This window comes from Hirundo rustica, chromosome 5 (genome assembly GCF_015227805.2).
Source record: "Hirundo rustica isolate bHirRus1 chromosome 5, bHirRus1.pri.v3, whole genome shotgun sequence".
Classification (NCBI taxonomy): Eukaryota; Metazoa; Chordata; class Aves; order Passeriformes; family Hirundinidae; genus Hirundo; species Hirundo rustica.
Window position 1 is genome coordinate 33675505 of NC_053454.1, and position 24655 is coordinate 33700159.

A 24655-nucleotide genomic window follows, 5' to 3' on the forward strand; every position below is an offset into this window, starting at 1 on the left:
AGAATTACACACCTATTCTGGAGACGGAATAATTCAATCACTCTGCTCAAACCCTGCTAATGCTGAAGATTTTACGTATTTCATTATCTTATAGACTCTACAAAAGCAATACCCATTTTATTTCGGAAATCTGATTCGCTGAAACTGTGAGGTAACAAACTCTCGGGTTTTCTTACGACACAATCATTAATATCTCCTTAAGCTTTCTTTACCATTTTTCATTTTCTTTTGTAATTAACTGGGGTCACTAATATAGGTAATGTCTCCATTTATCATAATTTTTGATTTTTCTTTATTGCACAAGTAATTCTACATAAGTAAAGAACTTGATATTCTCTGAGTTAAGAGATGCACTGGCAGATCAAAACTGCTTATAAATGCTGAACAGAAAAGTAAGCCTAGTACACTCAAAACTTCAACCCTCAAACCAAAATAACTGATGTTCTCTGACCCTTCTTTTGAGAAAATTTGTGTGATCATTTTTGACAACTTGGAGATTTCCTTTTGATTGTTTAGAAAAATCCTTTACATTTGTGGACAAATTGTGCTCTGCCTGTTCCTAATTCTGATTTTATGATTCTGACTGCACATTGCCTCTTAAGCTGCTTGAGATTGAATTCACACCTTATGTAAACTTTCATTTACTTCTCACGATAGCATTTTAACATATGTCCTTAAAAGCCCTTGCTATATCTGTTACCTTATATATAATTAATAATAAACAACTGCTTAATCATCTTATGAAATTATTAGAAAAATTAAAAATGCTAGTTTTCTTGTCATATTGTTCTTTGGGATTTTTTCATATGCTTTATTTACATTTATTGTCTTTGGGAAATTTTTGGTTCTGTAGTATCAGGATTTGATACGTGAAATAGAAACATATTTTTAAAAAAGCTTGGTGTAGCTATCAGCAATTTAAATCAGAAGGTAAATTATCTGTTATTCCTTTAATTATATTAAAAAGGGTATTTTATCAACCTTTATCCAGCCATAGTAATTTCCTGTGCAATTCTTGATTTAAAAAAAAAATATATATTTTTTCACACTTTTAGAAAGACAGTGTTTTCTGAAATTATCATTGCAGCTGTGCAGTAAAATACTCTAAAAAAACCCCTCAATAAATCTGATTAAAACACCCCAAAATGCAGAATAACTGAAGTTGTATGGTGTACATCAAATCTGAAAGCATACAATGAAAGGAATGCTCTCTAAGGCTTTGCGGTCTATCTAAAACTTTTTTTTTTTCAAGCAGATTTTGTACAGAAATTAAGACATGCCTTTTCCAGTCCTTTCTTCCTTCTTTCACTCTATGACAAAATGTTCTCTGTCCTCTGATTAGAAAAAAGCTGGGATACCTCTGCAGGTTCCCTACAGCACAGCCTTACCAAAGCCCATAACTGATCCAACAGCATTTGTCATCTCTGCAGTATACTTGCTGTAATTCTCCTCCTCTGGTTTTTCTTTTAAACTAGATCACACAAAGAGTCTTTGAACAAAATAAGGAAAACAATTTTAAATGAGGAAAAATTACACATAGTTATTAAGAGCTATATATAATTAATTGTTTTCCTCAGGTCATGTAAAATACTATTTGTTCTGCATAAACAGCCTTTGATTTTTTTTCTTTTTTGTTACTAAATTATATTTCAACTGATCTTTCAACAATCAGTTTTTGCCTCTTAAAATTACCAAAAATAACGTTTCTACCAAGTATTTTCAAGACAGTTTTATTAGATTTCTAGATGAATTTCTCTTTGAACAATTTATTGATTCTATACACTTAAATTGGAGGAAAATTTTACTCTAAAATTGATTTTTTTATTCATAGATCTATCTTTTATGATAATTGCAACAACAATTTTACCGCTAGCATAGAATCTAACATAGAATTTCTTTATTTGGGAAAATCATACAAAAAAAGATTTGATTCTGGCCCAAAGAAGCCAGAATCAAATCAATCCTGAATTCTGAGATTTTAAATATATCATTTTTGCATCTGCATCATAAATCCTCCCCGTCCCATTCTGAACTCAAACACTATTTTGTGATTGTTTGCTCATTTTAAAATATTTTATAGAGCTCCTTCTCTCATGCATAATAACAACAAAATATTCAGGACACCTGCACAACAAATTTAAGTAGTCATCTTTCATGGCAAGGGAAGAAAATTGCTAAATTAAAAAGAAATTGAAGAGAGAATTACCATGGGTTATCAAATAATAAATTCCAGTTGTAAAATTCCCTTGCAACTTTTATCTGACTCATTTAATATATTTCCTTTGCTTTAGAATGCTATTGTATTGCTTTGTACAAGCTTTTTCAAAGCATAACCTGTGTATGTGTGTGCTTATACATGAATGATGCAAAACTGCATAAACAAACATATTATAACCACCTCCTTCTTGCTATAAAAACTCAAAATTCAGAAAAAATTGGAAAATACTCCTTCTATCAAAATTGGAAAGATGATACTACTTTTTTTTTTTTTTTTTCTCATTACCAAAGCTCTTGTAAAAAGGAAAAGTGAAAGAAAACTGAAGAAATTACAAATTAATACAAGAGTGAAAATTTGACTCAATTCACCTTATTTTTCTCCAAGATGAGAATTTTGTCTTTCTTGTTACCAATTTCCTGTCTCTCTAAGTTCAGGTCTCCCAAAACAAGGAAGCAAAATCAACAACAAAATATATCTAATTACTGTAATTACTGAATTTTTTCCTCCATTAGACCTGCTACCTCCATTTCACCTCAGGAAACACAATTTTAGTGACTACTCATTGCTTATAACCAATAAAACAGAGGTTGAAATTATTTGCATATGTAATCCTGTTTTAGAATTACATATTCTGTATTTGAACCTATTGTGAAATCATGGTAGGTGGTCAGACACATTTGTAACATACTTTAAAAAGGAATTTAATTTAGTCTAAAAATAAGGAAAATAATATCTATATTTACTGATGTAATCTATATATTTATAAGAGTGATTTCACCTAATTTTTCCAAAGTACAAATGATCCCCAGTGCAACTACTGAAAAGAATTCTAGGCTTACCTCACAGACAAGTAACTAAACTAACCAGAAAAAGCACTAACTTTTTTTCAAAGTCTTAAAATATGTTTCAGCTTTAAAAGAGCCCCCAAATGTTTAAAAGCAAAGAAAGTTAAAACACTGAATTAGAATTTATGAAGGAAAAATAGGAACAGGAATGCTTCTGCCTGAGGTGCAAAGACCACATCAGATGCAAAGGACTAAGAAAGAAAACTGCTGGGTTTTGGATTCCTCTAAAGAGAGAATTTTAACAAAGCAGAGGCTTTGCTCTGTTTCCCATAGGTTGTCGGTTTAGAAAATGTGGTAAAAGAGGGAAGAATCACTGTTCCTTATGACAGGCAAAAAGGACTTAATATGGCTTCTTATTATTCCATATGCCACTATGATATCCAAATTTCTTCTCTCCAACAATAATAGCAAATCAAATTGAGGAGTTTACGGCACCTCCAATTCTATTCACTCAAAACATTTTCTTTCATCCAAGTTTTGGCCTCTGTAGATTTTAACAGACACTGTTAAAACCTGATGTAGTCTTTAAATGGAAGTAAATATTTCAGAACTGACAGTTTAATTTCAATTTACAGTTCCTTATTCAAAAAAATACTATATGGTAAAATTGTGATGATGTATTAAACTCTATATGAACTATGTGTAAAGAGAGACCTGTGTTTCTGAACACAGTGCTTAATTATTTTAGAAAACACATACAGCTTTGTTTTATACAAAAACAGCTGTATCAACAGCACCTATTTAACTGGTGGATTTAAAAATATAATCAATATAATTTTTTTACAAGGCAAAAAAACTTCACATGGGTCACTCATTTTGCAATGAAATTTCAACTATCACTCCTTACATTTGGACTTCTGCCTTATGACATAAGCAATACAGCAATGACAGTTTGCTTACACATTGTATTATTATGGTCTATGCAGATTACTTCTAGTTTAGTTATATAACCAGCTGGGAGGGAACAAGAAAAGGATTGAGACTTGAGAGGGGTCACTTGACAGGAAGATTATATGAATTTTGAGGAAAAGCACACAAAATTCCAGTTAGGAAAAAACCACAACCAGACAATACATTAACAGAACAGAGTTAAAGCCCTCCCGAAGCTCCAATTCTTCTCATTCTTCTTTCTTTTACTGAGGGAAAGAAACAAGTTTCTGGCTTTCAGCTATGAAGAAAAGGGATGGTAGGCGCACATATGAAAAAGAACAGCGGAGCCCACGTAAGTATTCCATCTTTCTGCCATCCACTACTTTTGCTACTTGGTAAGGTGATGAATACAATTTCAACACTTGATACACATACACCAGCAAGACTTCCTTAACAGAGAGAGAAACTTTGGAAGAAATAGAACAATGACATGCCTGTAAAACTGAGACAAATTTCAGGAATTTCTCTGAAGGGGATGCACTTAATGTCAGAATAAAGGGAAATGCAGTATCCATATATAAGAAGGGAAGAAAGGATGACCCTGGGAACTACCAACATGTAGTAGTTCCCTGCTCTGGAAAAAGTTCTTTATTTCCCCTCTGGGAAAAAAAATCTTTACTGTGAGGGTAGTGAGGCACTGGAATAGGTTTCCCAGGGAAGTTGTGGATACACCACCCCTGGAGGTGTTCAAGGCTAGGTTGGAGTGGGCTCTGAGCAACCTGCTCTAGTTGAAGACATCCCTGGCCACAGCAGGGAGGTTGGAACTAGATGATCTTCAAATCCCCTTCCAACATTTCTATGATTCTCTGTCCTGACTCACACTTCTGGTAGGGTCTTAAAGCTTTTCTCATCATCTGTTCCTTCCTGGTCCTAGAAGGATATGGGTGAGAGTTCACCTTTCTCTGTCATCTGATCCAAGAAGCAAACGAACATGCACATGATCTGCAGATCAGGCCCTCTGCAGGAGGCAGTATCGTGGTATATAAGACAGATGAGAAGACACTTACCTTGACATTGAAATCCTCTCATTTCCCATGCACAGCATGAATGATTGACATAATAGTTCCTCTGAGCACAGGCCCAGATAATAAATGCTACTGTATGACGAAGAACAGAAGAGGCTCAACTACTGTTAAAGGAGACCATCATATCAGTCTTTGCATGATAATCCAGTGCCAGTGGATGCAGGATGCATCCAATTTTGCATCTCATTATCTTCAGCTTAGATGAGATTGTATCAAGAGGATTGCCTCATTCCTCACAGTGACTGCACGGCCCTGGAAAGCTCCATTCTTATAGCATGATGTAGAAAAGGGAAAAAGAAAGCAGGTATCTACTCAGAACTGATCCTTTACCAACAACTCTGATAGCCCTTTGAGGCATCAAAAGCTGAGAGATCAACGCAATTTGGCTGCACTAGAGCAGCTGATTCGTTCTGATGTCAGATGAGACCTCTGAGGCTGCTAAAGAAAACAGGCTCTAGAGCTGATCCCTTTGCCCAAGGCTTGAACCACAGGCAGGATTTTGGCAATGAGTTGCTGAGGCAGCACAAACACCCACAAAACAGGTTGAAGTGGGATGATTTGTCCCAGAGAGCATAAGGTTAAAAAGGCCTTAATAGAAGTCACCAAATACTACTGGGTAAGAAAATGTAGGAGCAGAAGTAGAAGGATTCTGTCTCAGCAGGGTAGGCAAACAGTGAGATGGGAGCTGAAATGGTGGTGATGTTCCTTCCATCTGCATGCCAAACCCTTAGCAAACAGAGCAGAGGTTAGAGGGAGTCCCCTGTGGGTACTGAAATAGAATTCTTCCTTCTCTGAAACTGTGAGGCATAAACATGTACCTCTGTAGGAATGTATACATGACTTTCTGAAAGAATATGCAGTATATATCTGTACATCTCCATTCACACAAACACATACACATATGAGAATACATCTTGTTCTGTTAAGCTTCTAGAAATATTAAGATGTAAGACCCAAGCAACTCAAGAACTACCCCAGATTTCCCAACATATTTTAAAAACGAATTTGTAATCTCTAACTATAAAGAGAAAGAAATAAGATTATTCTATGAAGTGGGTTCTATTAGCATTACAGGAGAACGGTAGCTCATCAACACATTCGTTGTGAGTAAATGTTCATTTTCATTGCCTTGAAAGTGTCTACAAACCATGACAGAACATGTTACTGCTAAATTACAGCTGCCTTAGGTGTAAAATAAAACTTCATAATCAATTTACTGATTTATGCACTTAAATATCTATTTATTCATAATTCATACACAATCAAGTTTTTTAACATATATAGCAGCAACTGTGCCTTATCGTCAAAATTAACTAAGCATTCCTTTCTCTTTCAATTTTTAAAAAATGCACATCAGTGCAGATTCACATGAAAACTGACGGTACAGGACACGAGCAATTGCCACATGAAGGATGACACAAGGCTTTACCATATATTTTATTTTCATAAATAAATCAAGTAATTTCAGACTAAGTTCTAGTCCTTCACCTTTTAGGAATTTGATGAAATCTATGCTAAAAATCACTCCTGAAGTTGTTTATTTGCTACTATAATCTTTAACAAGACTCACAGACTGCTGATGAAACTCACAGTATAGCTGATGAAACACAATATGAAGAAAGGTACCTGAATCACCATGCCATAAAAAAGAAACTGATGAACGACATAATTCTGCTTTAATTACATTTTTTTAAAAAAATGTGTAATGTTAAACCAGCTTATTTAGTTCTCAATGGAAAAGGGTGAAATTTGCAGGCCACAGTGATATTACTAGAGCACAAGGTTTATGAGGAGCAGCTGCTGGAGCTGAGGCTGTTCAGCCTGTAGAAAAAGAGGTTGAGAGGAGATCTTATTGCTCTCTACTACTACCTGAAAGGAAATCATAGCAACCTGGGGGTCAGTGTCTTCTCCCAGTTAACAATCATCAGAACACAAGGAAATGGTTTCAAGTTGCACCAGGGGAGGGTCAGATTGGCTATTAGGAAAAGTTTGTTCACTAGAAGGGTGGTCATGAATTGGAACAGGATGCCCAGGTGGAATCACTGTCCCTGGAAGAGTTCAGAAAACATCTAGATGTGTTGCTTAGAAACTTGGTTTAGTGGTGAAGATGGCAGGGCTGGGTTAATGATTCGGCCTGATGATCTTAGAGGTTTTATCCAACCCTGATAATTGTATGATCTTTACGATCAATTCCTAATGTTTTGGCCACTAGAAGGAAGTGCAGAGTTTATGCTGAGCATACACTAAGTTCTGGAACGTAAAGATAAACCAGTCTGTATGAACAGTTACAGGACTGTCTATGGGATATACAGGATAGATGGGGTGGCAGTCTGGCATATGGTTGAGACTCATAATTTTTTTTTCCTCTCATTACAACCCTGCTGTGACTCACTTGCAAATGGCTGCCACTGCGGCCAGGGCACAGAGAACTTTCCAGAAGGGCAGGCAGAGAGGCCAGACCAGTTGCAGGCAGGTGCCTGCAGCCAGGGGAGCTTGAGTGCGGCAGACCCTGCTATTCAGTCCGTGCTGGCAGCCGCGGAGGGCTCCGGAGGCCCTGCACCATGGTGGGACGGGCCTCTGAGCCCTGAGGGGATGGGCCAAGGCAGAAGGACTGACATCTTAAATCTTCAGCGCACCTAACAGCCTGGAAGACTTTTATCTGGAGGCTTAGTGGACCACAAGTCAATTCTTTAACTTAAAAAAAAAAAAAAAAATAGGAGAAAGCCATAGGCCTTCAACTACAGGGCAGTCCCTGTCAGGATGCTGTGAGCAGTCAGGTGGCTGGGCCCTCCGGCTGACCAGGGAGCGCTGCCATGTAAGCTGACAGGAAAGAAGACAGGTTGCCACTTGAAGCTTCCTACCTTTCAGCAGAAATGTATAGGAACTGACATGCCTCCTCCAAGTGTTTCATTTCTGATGAACGAGTGCACGCACACCAAAGGATGACACTTTACTGAAAGCTGACATTCTTGAAGCGTAAAATGTCGCATGGAAATGGAGATGCATCTGCTGGGCAACATTACGCATATAAAGCACATACATAACTTAGAACTAATTTGGAACAAATTAAAAAAAAAAAAAGAAAAAAAAGAAAAAAACTGAGCTCAGAAAGTCAGGAGACAATCTGCTTTCTGACTATTATTCTTCCATTACAAAATATAATTCTGTTATTACCCTCCCCTAACTCTTGTTTTGTGTCACAGAAATACTAAGGGGCTATTCCTAGCAAGTCTAAAGTCTGTGTCCGGGGTTTGTTTCATGAAAGACAGGAAGAGAAGAATGTAAGGGCAAAAGCTGACTGACATTTAAACAGTATTTGCAGCAGTGCATACCAAGAAACGGAGAAGAAAAAAGTGAGCAAAAGCCATAAATGAGAGTTTTTTTAAAAAGAAGTTCAGAAAATATAGTAGCACATATGTTCTAATTGCTATTACATTGTTCAAATTAAAAGTAAATGACATCTAGTAGGGCAAGTCAAGAAAAAAATAACAGTCAATGAAAAATGCAATGATCATTTAGTTAAGGGCAATAGATTGCATCTCTGAAAACTTGTTTCTCTGTATCATTCCAAATACAGGATGAAATTTTACACTACAGTCTTATCTTCTATACTCCTTTGCTCTTCTTAATCTAAGAACACCATATTTTTGGAGGGCTTGCATTTTGGTTTAAGTTGGTTGTGCTAGATATGCACATCCATTACAAATAGAAGCAAAAGGGTTATTTATTTGTAATAATTTCATTCTCATATATGTCATTTTAAATGTGAATATTTCTTAAAATACCTAAACTTGGAATACCTAAGATGAAGCTAAACTTCTAAAGCAAGGAAAACAGAGTATATGCATAATCAAGCTGAAAGTGCATCAGTAGCAGTGAGATCTTTTTGGAGAATATCTGTATTGCTTCTATAATGGTATAATCGTTCTACTTCCAAATATTTTATAGGAATAGATGAACTTAAAAACCTGATTATTTATGCAGGTTATTTGTGTTCATTGTACCAATAATTAAACAATTTTTTAGAACAGAATCAGTATCTCTTTTAGATTTAGTTCTAATGTGACAAAATGTCAATAGCAGAATTTACATTCACACATTAGTAATCAAAGAAAGTCTGTTTCATGATTTCTGCACAAAGTTACTTAATGTGAAATAAATTTGCTTCCATATTAATGAATATGTAAAACTGACTGCAGAACTACTATGACAATACATGTTGAGTGTTACACTGGCACACTCATCAGATCATTCATTCATTGAAAATCGAGTATTTTCAAATACTGCTGCTGTTCTATATTCTATATGATAAGTCTATTTATCATTTATTTCTTCTGAGATATATGGCTCTAATATATATTTCACACAATAGATTTCTATACAGCCTACTTTTCTAGAATTTACTAACTGTTTTTAATTTAAGATGGGCAAAGACAAATTTTAAATCTTAGCAGTTTTAAATAAAATACCTTTATGATATTTGCTAAAGATTCCACAGGATGCAAAAGTGAAAAAAACCCAAAACAAACAAAGAAAAAGGTGGGATTTTTCCTCTGCCACAAAACTTTCCTTTTAGTTTCCTAACTTTTTTTCCAGACTCTAGTTTTCACGCATTAAACATGCAATACATTAGATGGAAGACATCTCTTTTTGTACATGTTGGGTTTGTTTTTTTTTTTTTAATTTCTAAACCATAACGACTGCACACCTATATAGATACTAGTGCTATCCTTATTTTTTTTTAATATTATTAAAGTTTATTTGACATCCAATTCAATCCACATTGCATAAAAGCAAATTCTTTATCAAAGACAATTTAGAAAAAATCATAATCTATTCAGAATTGGGAAACCTCGGCAATAATTTATTCTTGAGGTTGGACAAGAAACATCATATAAGTTAGTTGTAAAGCAAACAGAAAAAAAATGCTATAATCATTATTTTCCTGTGTTTTGGAAAAGGGCATTTTGGCATTTCTCTGACCAACCATATATTCTTGCTAATAAGGACAGTACAGCCTTAATGATCTGAAACTCGTTTATCTGGGAGACATAAGATTCAGTCACACAAATGAATTGTTGATAAACTAGGGTCATTGAGCAAAAGATCCTGCAGAGTCTGTAAGCTCCACAGGATGGAAACTCTCTCCTGCAGAGTTTTTCTTCTGAGAAACAAGTAAACTCTGCAGGCTCAGACATTTCTTTACACAATATTTCAAACAAAATAAAACAGATGTATTGAAGCAGTCCTGACACACACCAGAGTTTGAGATAACTATGTTTTGGTTATCATAGTTATACAGTTATATGTGTGTTGCGTTTGATTTGTTGATTTTTATTTTTTTTTTTAATTAGTGCTGCTAGTTCATTTTTTTAGATTTCATTTTACCTTTCTTTAAGGATTCCTCCTGTTTTTTTCCAATTCTCACATATACTAGAATAAAAGGTAAAAGTCTAGAATGAACTTTATTATGCATTGCTTTACTCCAAGAGGCAAAAAGAGGCAAGGATCGGTTACCGAGTCAGAATTTGTCTGAATTCCCTACTGATTTCTCTTTATGCTCTCTGTTTTTATACAAGGGCAGCAAAAAAACAGTTCACCTACAACAATAAGCACAACACAGCAGCGTCTGCAAATGATTGAAAATGCTCTAGCAACATAACCCATATATTACATTAGGGTACAACAAAAACCAAGTTCTATCTTAATATGAATTATTTTCCTATAATTTCAAAGTATTTAGTTTTTAGAGGAAAGAGAAGAATTTTCCTGCAGGGGATGTCTGAAGGTAGAGCCATCTACTATTCTAATACCCTATAATAAGCAAGGTAAGTGAGATATAACAACTCTGCAGGACTTAAGTTTATATCCTGCTTGGAAATTATAAAGTAGAGTTGCAGACCGCCCTGTCTTTTTTCCTGCAGATCCCATGAAAGAGTTGTGATTTTATTACATACAGAGCCTTTTTACTACAACACAATGCATTTCTGATTTTGTTGATCATGCATTTTAAGAATTTAGGTGTACCGAAAACACAAAGTATATATTTTGATAGAGTTAAATCAGGAGCTACTCACTGGGAAGCAAGAAGAACTAACTAAGGATGTTTTGCGCATGCAGATTAATTAAAAGTGGCCTTAGGTAGCAAACATTTCAATTAAAGTGGAAACTGGAAATTTTTGAGTATTTCTTGGCAAATCTCTGCTCTTCACAGCTGACCTATTAATTCACATCAGTAGAAGAAAATCTCCCATGAAGAAATCCTATTTTTTACAATATTTTAGTGTGTCACAAAGGAAGCTGAGGTAATCTAAAGTATTTTAGACCTGCCTGAGAATAAGTTTTCTGTCCAGCTATTCAGCTGCCATCTTATCCAGTGCAGAAAGCGGTATTGCTTTGTTCTTACTCAGTTGGACTTCTCGTATTCCATTTTACAGCTGTGAAACCTGTTAGTTTAGTATAGGCCAACCTCAATCTTTTTTACTGGACCAGTATTGCAGCTTACTCCCAGGCATTTTGCAGATGAAGAGACAACAAATGGAAAAGGAAGTGTGACAACTCAGCTGACAGGCGGGTGCAGCACTCTGGCAACAAAAAAACCTGGCAGTGACAGAAGGGAGGGGGAATTTAGATGTACTTGAGGCAGACATGAAGACTGATGGTAGGCTGAGTAGCTGAGCTGGGTGAGGGCAGAAGTCACGTGGAGGTGGAGCAGACTACGCTGATTTGGAATTTGGGGATAGGAATGAATAACTAGGAAGATAAGTAACTATGCTAGGCAAAGCATGGGAGGCTAAGGAGAAGAGCTTTTGAACCAAAGGAAAATTGACAGTTCTAAATGCATTTAGATGAGTCAGCAGCACTGACTGTCACACAAGCACATGTACACACACAGACAGACACATCTATGCTGCAATGACATTTTTTAAAGACAAAAATTTTTTGGTCAATTTCCCTTTGGATTTTGGAACACTGCAGATGACAACACTGCAGCTTTTCCTCTATCAGGGAAGAGTTCTAGCTGAAGAACTTTAACTGAAAATCCCTAACTGTGTATAGAAGTAGCCCTAGTTTTAAAACATTTCTTAATAATGACAAAGCTAAATATTGGGAAAAAAGACTACTTTTACAAATCTGGAGTGTTTTATATACATATATATGTATATATATATATATTAGTAAGGGGATAAAATAAAAGCAATACTCTGAGACTCAATTCCAACTAAATTCTTAAAGAATATATGAACTGAATGTAATTGTTTTGGTAATACTTTTCCTTTAGACTATTTGCAAATATCTGAAAATGAAGAAAATAAAAGTACTTACTATTCAGTATATTTAAACCAAAATAAGACAACCTCCCCCCTCCAAAAAATAGCATTAAGAAAAGCTTCTAATAATGGCAGCAACACAAGGAGCTATAAAGAAACTATTCTGAGACAGTATAAACCACTGCTGTTCACAAGCAGTTGAGTCTTCGGGATGAAATCAGTGGGAGTTACACTGTTTACTTTAATAGAGCTATGATTTTACTCCTTTTTCATAGTAGTTGTTTTCTAAATTGCTACTTGCATTCACTTATCAATTTTCTTTAAGTAGCACAGTATTTACAACAGCAGCATGTAGTAGCATGAATTGGTTTAGCTACACTCTTGTTCTGTGGACTGGACTTACAGTTAACACACCAGTGCCACATAATCACATGGCGGTAGAGACAACTTTTTAATGTGCTTTGCCTCTGAAAAGGACTCCTCTAATGTCGTACAGACATACGGCTCTTCTGCTGGCCCAGAATCACTGGTGGAAGAAAATGATGGATTTGTACCTCAGCTGCATCCAAATCCAGTTAGAAGCAAGAGCATTTGGACAGGAGGTCATTAACGGGTGCACTAGAAAGACACAGTGTTAGCAGAACTTGGCTTATAGATTTTGTTTTAAGTAGAAGAGAATATAGGCACTAAACCTTATGAATTGTAACCCCTAACTACAATGTATGTTATTGTTATTTGTAAAACTTTTTTCCTGGAAGACTGAGCATTTTGTCCTGAAGCAACTGAGTATATTTTAAATATCTCCCTTTTCCATCAGATCTGTTAACCGCATTTTCAGTTTATGTCTCAAATTTACTGAAAATGTCTCAGTATAATCAGTTTCCTCTGTACTAAAATAAAAGGTGTGCACTATGGTAAGATACATGATGAGCAATTCATAGAATCATTTAGGTTGGAAAAGACCTCTAAGATCACCAAATCTAAACATTAACCCAGCACTGCCAAGCTCATAACTAAACCATATCCCTAGGTAGCCCATCTACACATCTTTTATAGACCTCTAGGGATGGTGACTCCACCACTTCCTTGGGCAGCCTGTTCGAATGGCTGAAAACTGTTTTGATGAAAAACCTTTTTCTAGTACCCAATCTAAACTTTTCATGGGACAGCTTGAGACCATTTTTTGTCCAATCCCTTGTTACTTAGGAAAAGATACCAACTCCTACCGCACTACAACCTTTGTTTAGGTTGTTGTAGGGAATGATATGGTAAACTGAGCTAAACAATCCCAGTTCCCTCAGCCACTCCTCATCACAGTTATGCTTTATACCCTTCACAAATTTTTTTGTTCCTTGGATATGCTCTAACACATCACATCTGAATCAGGAACTGATAGTGATCAATTTACAAGCATCGATATTTATGCAGATTACTAAGCTTTGGTTTGGAGTGTAAATTAATTGTTTAAAACTAAAAATATTGTAACATTGAGGTCTTAGGTAAAAGAGTAAAGTATGAAGAAGAATGTAAACCAGGAATGTATTTTGTAGAAATTTGGATGTTATCTAGATCAGAAATTATGAACTACTAGCATCTCTGCAACGTTTGGTAGTGGTAGAGATTAGCACTTGCTGCTGACAATGCTTTATAAAATTAATTTGCTACTGCTCTCAGGAACGATTTGTTGCAAATGACCTTTACTGCTGAAGATGAAGACAAAGAAAGGACATGAGATAAAAATGTGGAAATTAAAACCAAGGTCAAATAAAACCTGCTGAGCATCACACTTTCAAGTCAGTGATAGGCTGTGATAGGCTTTGTAGAGATCGCTCTATAAAGACATGAATCTAGAGGATTAGATGGGCCTAGTAGTTGTTCTAGCATGTAGCCTGCAAACTTCTTAAAGCAGATGCTCAAGTAGATTTACATGCAATGAAAGTTTTATGCAAAAAAATCATCACTTCCTTACAGTCTTTCTATTGAAACTTCAATATATATGTGAGATGATAAGAGGTATTGGTATTTTCCCTTTCACCTACATGGTTTGTGCATGTAAATTTTAAACAGATTTACAAACATTGGCACTCATTCCTAAACAATCCTTCAATCCATTGCAGTAAAAGCAATATAATATATTTTAAGTGCTTATTTTTTCATATTATACCTAATAATCTATAAAGTCATTTTCAGTCACAGTTCACTGGAGTTAATTTTAAAGCACAATATTAAAGTCAAGGTGTCTTCACAATTAACTAGGCATTAAATATAAATGTGGTCTGATATACTGAGTTAAACATATGCAAGTAAACCCTTGCAGGCAAATGAGAAGGGGCTTAATAAAAATTAAAAATGAACTCTGTGTGTTGGTGTACACTCAGTGATGTGCATTACTATATCTCAGCTGCTATAGCAGAGTGGGAACATTTGAACAAAGTTTATGTCACTGTGAAGAATATTCAATTAGAAGATACTTTTTGGAACTGGCAACATTTAAGGAATTTTTACAAACTAGTTATCTCTGGGCATAGTTTACAGCAATTTGTGGTATAGTAATTTATCTTTAGAAAGATGCAGGAAAACAATTTCAGACAATAGTTGGGTATTTTCCGGGAAAAAAAAAAACAAAACCAACCCACTGGATAGAAAGTCATCCTTTGAGTTCTTATGTTTTTTTCACATCCTTTCATCACAAGTAGCTTTACTTATCAAGAATAAGGTGAAGCAGGTTAATGTTCCCTGAGGGAAAAGTAACTTAAACCTAAAGTCCACTATATATGTATTTAACATTGTAAGAAGTTAAGTTTCCCATTGTATTTGTATTTTCTATTACCATTACTAAGCAGAAGTGTGAACAGAATCTAGAGTCATTAAAAAAAGGGAGAATCGTGCAGAAAACAGTTTTTTTCTCCATCAGACTTATTATCCATATATTTTGCATAAGTTTTAATGTAATTGTATTATAAAAGAAATTACACTGAATTTGTCAAATTTTAGAAGACAGGAGTCAGTAGCTGTCAGTTTTCAGTTGATTATGTGGTCAGTTATTGCTTTACTACTCTTATTTTAATGATTCAATAAAACAGCATTAATAACATAAAACAGAAACTCCCTCATCTGTTAATCCTAGTTGTTTATTTCCTGCCTCTTGGAAGAAAAGGAAGTATTTCAGTGAAGATCATGAAATCTCACCCATTTTATTTTCTTAAATCTGGCTTAGAGGGCAATACAGGAAACGGTATAAGTTATTTCAATTTTTTAACTGCATGTGTATGTTTCTTAAGGAATTTCCAGGTTGTCCTCAGCATATGTATTTCAGTTAAAAAACCTATTTGAACTATTATAAATACAAAGATAACTGGAAAGAGGTATTTGGGCTTTTGTCTCTAGAAAAAAAATTGTCATAAAGCCCATAATCTTTCTTTGAAATGTTTTACTTTTCCTTTGATAGTTCTGAACACGGACTTATCTTGGCTAGTGAACCTCTGGGTCTAATACAATTATGTTGTGAATTGGTGTGCAAGTTTGCTAGGATATAAACGAAACTGTTTAAAGCAGTCTCAACAAGGGAACCCTGAAAGGATGATGTCCATCAGAAATGAGTTTCCTTAGACGTTTTCAAAACTGACTGTAATAAGTTTTTTTGATGCCATTTTCTTTTTACTGCAAAATTCTCATACATGCCTCAACATACTAAAGAAGAAAAAAATATGAGCTAAAGCTGGAGAATTCAAAGTAAAACAATAATGTACTGCCAGCCACTTGCTTTATACCCTAGTCTGAGACAGAGGCTGCTTGAAGACTAATAACTGCTGCAAGCTTGAAACCTCTGAGTAGTTTTGCATTTTCAAGTGTTTCCACAGGGTAGGTTCCACTCCACAGTGCTTCTAAAACAGAGCTATGCTTGAACACATAACTATGCATTAAACGAGGAGTGGCAGAGCAGCATCTCATGCATTGGACGTCTCAGAAGTATCTGTTTTAGCTGAATCCTAACAGTTTCAGATGTAAATGCATCACTTAAAACCAAAATCAGTAAGCAAGTACAAATACTGCTAACCTGAGGAAGCAGGTGGTATTTTCTAGGTTATACTTGTAGTCACTGAATTTGTTTCATGGATTAAAAATTCTGTTATATCTTTTAATTTCCAAATCAGAATACTAGATAAGAGTGTAAAAAAATGCCTTTCAGACAATAGAAGCAAGCTGTAATACCAACAGGAATTTTACTGTATCCATAGCTCAGGATACCTTATCTCATCAAGGTAAAAGTAACACTTTCATAATGACCTGAGGTTTGAATTAGTAGTGTTATAATAACTTAGTAATGGGGGAATTTGGTGAGTACTGTTGTAAGAGTTTAATAATGGGGGAATTTGATACCAAATGAAACATTTGCCGTCACAGTCTCTCCAGATGAGAAACATAAGAAAAAAACAGGGAAGAACCATAGTCATTCCCAGATCAATGGATTACTTCCACCATCACCTCTGTCGAATATGTTTAGCTCAATGAACAATGCTTAAAATTTCAAAATAGAAAAATTGGCAGAGTTGTTAAACACAGGAAACATGGTGGTTTTGATTCACAATTATCACAGATAAAGTATTGACTTCAGACCCTGCACTGAAGAATTAAAAGATAACATACAGATTATGTTGGTGAAAACAGTAGGAATAGTCTGTCTACTTTGACTCAAATAGTAAACCAGAAAGTTTTTTACTTTTTCTGAAAAACCTAACACTGCAAAATTATAAGAGTCATGCACAAATCACTGCCTAACTGAAAAGTCATTTTAAGGTGAAATAAAACAGGAATTCAAAATCTCAGTTTTCATTCAAATGGGAAATTTACTCTGCATCTCTTATAGGTGCAAGAACTTTGGAAGTATAAATGGATTCATAACAATAAATTGCTCTACCTGTAAATATACAGGGATATTTAACTATAATGTTCCATATACTGATACAGAGGATGTTTATGAATATAAAAATACAGGATTTTAGAAGCAGCTCTTAGTGATTTTGTAAAAGTAAAGAAAAAGCTTGTACTGAGAACAAATAGAAGATTAGCTATTAAGCTTGGTTGTTAGGTGGTTACTAAGTAGAAGTCATATAGTTAAGATGTATAATGTTGAAACTCAGCAAAGCGGGACCTAGGTATTTGTCAAAGATTGATAAAGCAGAACTTTGAGGCTTGAGTCCAGCAAAATCAAGCTCCTAATCTTTGGCAAGAGCAAGGTGACGTGAAAAACAGCCAAACATTCACCGCACCTGACCAGAAGTGAAGATCAACCTGAACAAGACATCGGCCTTCCTCCCAAGACCCCACATCAGGACCAGGAGGCGTGACAGCTAATTAGAATAGGAAGCGAGAGAAGGCGAGAAATGGGCGGGTGGGGAGGTGTGGGTTTTTGGGATCAATGTGTATTTAAACCTGGACCTTGCCTTGACCAGGTGCACGTGGTTTGGAGGAGATATCCCCCCGCCCCGTGCGTCCTAGCTGGAAATAAAACATACCTGCTTTACAATTACCTAATTGTGCAGTCTTTATTCTATGCTTCAGTACTTCTGTGGCCCTAAAACTGACTTCTGACATCTCAATATGAAAATGAACTGATCACTTTTAATAGAAATACATTAATATATTTGGTGAATGTATAATAAAAGAGGTCCAGAAGTTCACTTTACTCAATTAAGACATTTAAAGGCTAGTGTGGAAAATAGAGAAGATTTTAGAATTTTGCCCCCAAACCCCATAAATTACTGCTAGTAAATTCTGCTTTGAACAAAATGCATGACCTTTGGAGCATACAAACCAAGCAAAGCTGCATATCTTGTTCAATAAAGAAACCTAGTTGTAGTGTATTTCTATATTTCTATTTTTTCCACTTTCTTCCATTCAGATTCTACATTGGGATTTCCTTTAATACAATTCTCACCATATGAAACTACTAAAACACAAATTAAAGAAATGGCAAAGGCATAAAAAAAGGTTCAATTATTCATTTAAAAATTAGATATAAATTAAAAAGGATAAAAGTTTCAGATCTGAAAATGTTTATTAGTATGAACTATATAAAAAGTAGAGATCTGGTGTGAAAGGATAACAGTTACTCTCTGACCACAGGTATGGTTAAATAATATAATTTATATGTATAGATACAGAAATAGGCCTCACTACAAAAGACAAATAAACACACTTTTCATACAGTTTTTGTTGAAATACAATGGAGCTTACTTTAATATGCCAGCACTTCTAACATTCTAAATGAGATTATAATAGAGATTATAATATTGTATTTTTACTTTTTTTTATTTTTCCAGAGAAGTGTCTATAGCCAATTGTAAACGTATTTTGTGAGAAATGTAACTAGATTTGCTAGAATGCAAGCTCATCCTAAATTGATGTCTTGCATTTTATGTCTGGCAGTTTTGGGAGGAACATTACATAGCCATTTACTAACAACAACAAAGTCTGTTTCATTTCTTTAAAAAAAAGTATGACTATTTAGACAAGTGTCAAAAAGGATGATAAACATTTCTATATAAGACAGACATGTGCTATCCTGTGAAAGATAATTTGGGTAGTCAGCAAATCCCTACTGGCACAAATGTGAGGAGACACTGGCCAGAAAAATCTGTCTGGTTCTCAGAATGTGTAACACTTCTCTTAGAGAAATAAAAGGGTCTCTCACTAAAATCTTAGCTGTCACATTAGCATTAAATCAGTGCCTGCCAACAAACGTGGTAAGTTATTAAAGGTTCTCACTGCAAATACTATTTTTCTGAGAGCTTAAACAATACTAAAAAAAAGCACTCTGGGCTGAAGTATGCAATATTGCGTATCTCTTAGAAAGTGTGTCTTTAGGCACTTATTTTTTAATTCTTTTACTGAGATAGGTCCTAATCTTGAAAAGCAAAGCTTAAGTGAAAGCAGTAGGACACAATTCCTAAGAATGCTCAAGCACTGGGCACACAACATGCAACTTGCAATCTGATCCTCGCTGGGATCCCAGTCAGAACTTGATTCCTTAGAATTCCTTTCAATTAAATTGATTCAAGACTACCACAGTTTAAAGATATTTTGTTTGGATTAAGAGCTGAATTAATATATTTCCATGAGAAAACTCTTCATGAGTATTCACACACAGGCATTTCTCCACCTTTCTATTGTAAAAGAAGAACCAGATGTACCAGTGAGAGACCAATCTTCACTGAATTAATCCCATTTCCCGCAAAGACAGCTCCAGAACAGCCACCATGAAGGTACTTAGAAAGGGAAACATCAGTATCAGTCATGGTAAGAAAAACTGAATATGAACAAAGGACTTAAAAGGTCACAAAAGTTGAAAGAATAATGCACCAATTGAACAAATGCTAGAGTGACATCCAATTTGCAAATGTACAGAAACAAGATGAGCAAATACCATGTATCTCTTAAAAAAATAAAAGAGAGCATTACTGCCTGAAAAAATACAGATTAACACATAAGATTAAAAAGAAAAGCCTTCTCATTATATGTCTCAGCTAGTTCACACCAGAAACGTAGGACTGAGCCTAGATTGCACTTCCATTTGTGCCACCAAATAAGCATTAGTACAAACCACATAGAGAATGCCCCCAAAATATGTGTGCAATTGAATTGTTTCTAAAGGCTGGCATTTTTTCAACAAAAAATTCAAATGTTGTTTGCTTTGTCATTGAAACTTTAATTTTTGCCGCCTCTCAAGATAGTCAGAAAGAGAATTCATCCCTACAAGAAAAGACAAAATAGTGTTTTAAATAGCGTACCATCTATTTAGCAAAACCAGAATGAAAGGTTTAAATATTTAAGAAAACATTGACCAGCTCTGTTAGCAATGGTATATATACAACAATCCTAAGTCAACACCTCCCTTTCATTTCAACCACTGGAGTTCAGTATCTCTGCAAAGAGGGTCATAGATCCCTAATAGTAACTGGAGCTAAATACTTTCGATTATTACTTCATACAAGACTACTTCTAGCCTGTAAGAAAGAAATAATAGACTTCCACAGAGCCTGGGGTCATATCTAAACAGAAAAGAGCTTGATGACACTGAAACCTGGAAGGTATACAACAATAGCAAAAGTAGTACCGAGAACAGGCTTATCTGGTGCACATGAGTAAACCAAACTCTCAACACGTTAACTTTAACATTATGTATCTGACCATAATTAGGCCTGATTTGAACAATTTAAAGTTTAATCCTGCAGTCTCCTTTATACAGAAGCAGGAAGCTAGCTACTGGATGAATGGATTTTGCCTGAGAAAGGGAGAAGGATACTTCAACACTGGAAAGACAGAAAAGATTGTCATACGGAAAGAGGACTAAAGTTTCATTAGCATTTCACAAGTGGCAACTGCTGAGTTCAACAAGTGGCAGTGCTTGCAGTGACTGTGCTGGTCTGTTTTAACTAAAGAGATTGAATTCCTTATTAATACATCAATTGAGAAACTATTTGTTTTAATATTTTTATTTTTCTGAAGTAATAAAAGAACTTTTTAAAAAAATCTAGGGTGGTTCCAAATAGTTCCAAATAGAATGAGAGTTCTAATTCTCTCTCTCATACGGGCAATGATTTCATAACTATAAGATTTGTTTTACTGATGCACTACTCTATTGCAAAATTGAATTAATTTTAGTGTGAAATAATAAATAAAATACCCAGCCTACATGTGATTAGTAAAATTCAATAGGAAGGGGAACCATAAAGATGTGCATGGGTTAAGCCCAAGGTCAAACATATCAGCAGAAACAAAGTCAGAAGTTCATAGATCAGCTGAATTCTTAGTATTAGCATGCCTGACATATTTTTTAAAACTACAGGTGAAGATCGCTTGCTGTGTAATAATGTATCCTAATAACTCTCAGTGGGAACATCCGTTTGAAGGAGAAAGGAAGTGACGAGAAAGTGAATAGTAACAAATTATTAGAAAGACAATATTCACAAAACAGTTACGAGAAATTCACAAATGATACGTTTTATTGACTAGCGAGGGTGCATTTATCTCTCACCCAACAATGCAAACTTATTGAGAACGAGAAGATATACAGTGCATGGAAAGTTTAAAAGCAGATATAAACAAAAGTGTCTTTTGTCAGATTTAAATATACTGAAGTCCGTATTGGTTAAGTTAGTATAAACTGTAATACAAAACTCAAGTTGGACATTTGATAAATGTGCTATATTTTGGACAAGTGAAGATGGCTTTTGTAAAGGAAATTATTACTTTGTAGACCTACAGAAGCACTTTTTATCATTCAACAGTCACATGAGTGTGAGTGATTTGGTTGCCTAGAGTTGCTCAGTAGGAGTTGACATTGGACTTGCAGAAGGTTTTTCCTAGAGTTTCTCAACAAAGGCCATCTTAAAAAGTAAGCAGGTAAGAAGGCAGGCATGTATAATTGAGACTTTAAAAGGAAAGTAATAGAGAGTTAGAAGCAAAGATCTAGTTCCTGAAATTGAGAGATGTTGCTGGCAGACTTTTTCAAAGAGTTTTTCTAGGGCCTGTGCTGTTCAACAGTCATAAATAGTCTGGGAAGAGGGATGAGGGTTGTTGAGAAATGTTCCTGATTGGAGTTATTATGGTTAGCCAGAATAAAGAAAGACAGCATAGAATTCCAGAAATTCTGTACTCACAAGCCTGAGTGGCAAAGCAAAACAATGGCAGAATAAATGCCCTGCAAATAAATGTAAAGTGATACACAGCTGAAACTGCTGGAGGCTGGGGAATCTAGTTTTAGCTCTTACCCTTCCCCAGGCATATATTTATAATCACTGCCCATAGACAGGATGCTGTTCAATTCTTACTCTAATCCAATATAGGCATTCTTATTTTGTTATGGTTCCCTAGTCATTACTTTTAGGCAGCTTCCTGAAGCGGGCACAGATGCCTTTGAGGCACCTACTCCTGTTGATGTGTGTTACATTTAAAATACTTGCTTCTCAGTTTTGGATTACTCTTGGAGAGTAGAAGTACTACAGGACTTCACTTATAAACTTGGGCATCTTTAATTGGATACTGAAATGGATTACTGAAATGTCAGAATTTTTTTATTCTTTTTCACTCATTTAGTTCAATGAGGTTTTTGAATTATCATGTCCATGAAGTATCTTCCTTCAAATGCTAGTATCTTATAAGCGAATCAGTAGGCAAGTGCAAACATGGAATCTCTCTGAAAAGTTAACAAGTCTCCCAAGGAGAATTGCCCTTTGCCATTGAAGAATATCTCCTGGCAACAATTGGAATACCAATGAGATTAAATGTAACTTCCTCTAAAGCTTTTCAAATGAAGCAACATGGCTTTATCATAGCAATAAGTAGTAACACTTCATTTAATATGTACATTAATTATTGCTGAATTATAATGGATTGTCTAAAAAGTTGTATAATATTCCCATTAATACTAAATGAATTCATTATGATGAGTGTAATTACAATGAATACTAATGAAATTAATGATAGCTAGACATGCTAGAAAAAGTGTTACCCATTTACTTGACATGTTCCAAATGGAATATATTCTGTTAATGTTTTTGGAAGGGTAGCGTGAATAGTTCAAATAGTAGTGTGAAACAGAGTGTTTAGCAGAGGTGGGTTTTTTTTAGTATCACTGAACAAATTCTTTTACAGTATGTGCAACTTCTATGCACATATATATCAATAATGAAATCTGGATGCACTATCTAAATCAAATAAAACTAGTAAATCTTCAAATCAGTCTTATGCTTCTGTTTGTATTTAGTTTCACTTATACACACACATGAATAAAATCCTAGCTGCACGGTCAGAAAAAGAGGAAGTCAGGAAACAGACTGTATATGCTGCTGTGCCCCAGTTTTGCACTCCAGTATTCATTCTGGTGTGCACTCTACAGATCAACCATGTTCCAAGCAAAGCCTGATGTCAGGTGGTATGTTTAGCATGCTTCTGCATTTATATTTCTTGACCTGTTGGCCTAAGCCTTACATAAACTATTCTTGCCGTTGGCAAAAGAAATCTGGCTTGGGAATTGTATCTGTAGCAGCATGCAGATGTTTCACGGGCTCTCACAGAGTATTAATTGTTCACCAGTTTTCAAGGAAGAACGTAGTTTTATCCGTAAGATAAAATTTTAGTGGGTTTAGAAAATGAAATGTGATGTCTAATTCAACAGGGGAAAAAAGAGAGTTACTTACAATGCTCTTTTCAATCAATGGAATGTAATTTTGCGGCCATCTGTGAAAGCAAACAAAGCAAAAGAAATATTATTTCACATAGGTCACAGAATTATAAAAAAATTATGTACAAGTAAAGAGAGTATAATTAGATGTCACAGTACTAGTAGGCAACTAAAACATTATCATACTTATTCTTCCTCTACTTTGATTCAATACTTTGATTCAAAGGCAACATCATCAACTGGATTCCTTCTTTTGCACTAACATATCCAATACAACTGTAAAAAACATTCATTGCTTTGTCCAAAGAAAAGAAAAATCAGTGGATTAGTAGGGCAAACAAGGATTGAAAATGCTGCCAAACACTTGACAAAACATCAAAACACAGCTTGATTCTTTGTTCACACAACAGAAGATACAAAGAAAAAAGTATCATCCTTTAACTTTTCTTGTATTGTATTTCAGAGGAAGATGAACTGTAGCCTTCCGGCAATCACTAATGCAGTGTTTGTATTCTGTGTCGAGATTATCCACTTGGGTGCTGCACTGCAGCTCCCTCGGCTATTTTGACACTGCATCCAGATGCTCCAATTTTGCTTCAGTGACTCAAGAGCAGAGCCAATATGCCTTAAAGCAATGTTCAAAGGGTTAGGGCTTGATGAACAATTAAAGCACTCAGAGGAAGTGTTTCTGAACATCTCTGACTGGTGCTGAAGTGACTTAAGTGGCCTTAGTGTGACATCCAGGCAGGGAATATGTAATAGAAAGATTCAGTTCTACACTCAAGGTGAATGTGGATTTTGCTCCACTTTTAAAGGAAAAATGAAAAGGTGCAATTACAAAAGAAAAATATTAATGATTTAAACTGCAGTGTATCAGTTCTAGAAAGGGCAAACATTGTCCGCTTTACATAAATCTCTTTAAAAGGCCTAGTTAGAAATATTTTACTAAAATTGCATTCATCATATATTCCCACTTCTGTTAGGGATCAAAATAACTTACTGTTTGACCATGACTTTTTAAAGTACATTCCTGTAGAATCTAAGCATAATTTCACAAAAATAAAGGTCTATGTACTTCAACATACTTCAATAGTCCATAAATGAAAAGTTACATAACTCAAGCAGTATTATTATTCCAACTGTTATATATTTATGGCATTGGAAAGTCATTTTGGAAAGTA

At 35.1% G+C, this 24655-nt stretch overlaps 1 protein-coding gene across 7 annotated transcripts in view; it reads right to left on the reverse strand.

Annotated features, from left to right (window-relative positions):
- The window catches only part of TENM3 (teneurin transmembrane protein 3), an 844329-nt gene extending 820799 nt beyond the window's left edge, over positions 1–23530 (reverse strand). For all 7 annotated transcript variants that reach the window (XM_058420808.1, XM_058420807.1, XM_058420806.1 and 4 more), the window contains exon 1: positions 23491–23530. The gene's annotated coding sequence lies outside the window, so the exon portion shown is untranslated. The remainder of the gene's footprint in view (positions 1–23490) is intronic.
- Positions 23531–24655: the final 1125 nt, after the last annotated feature.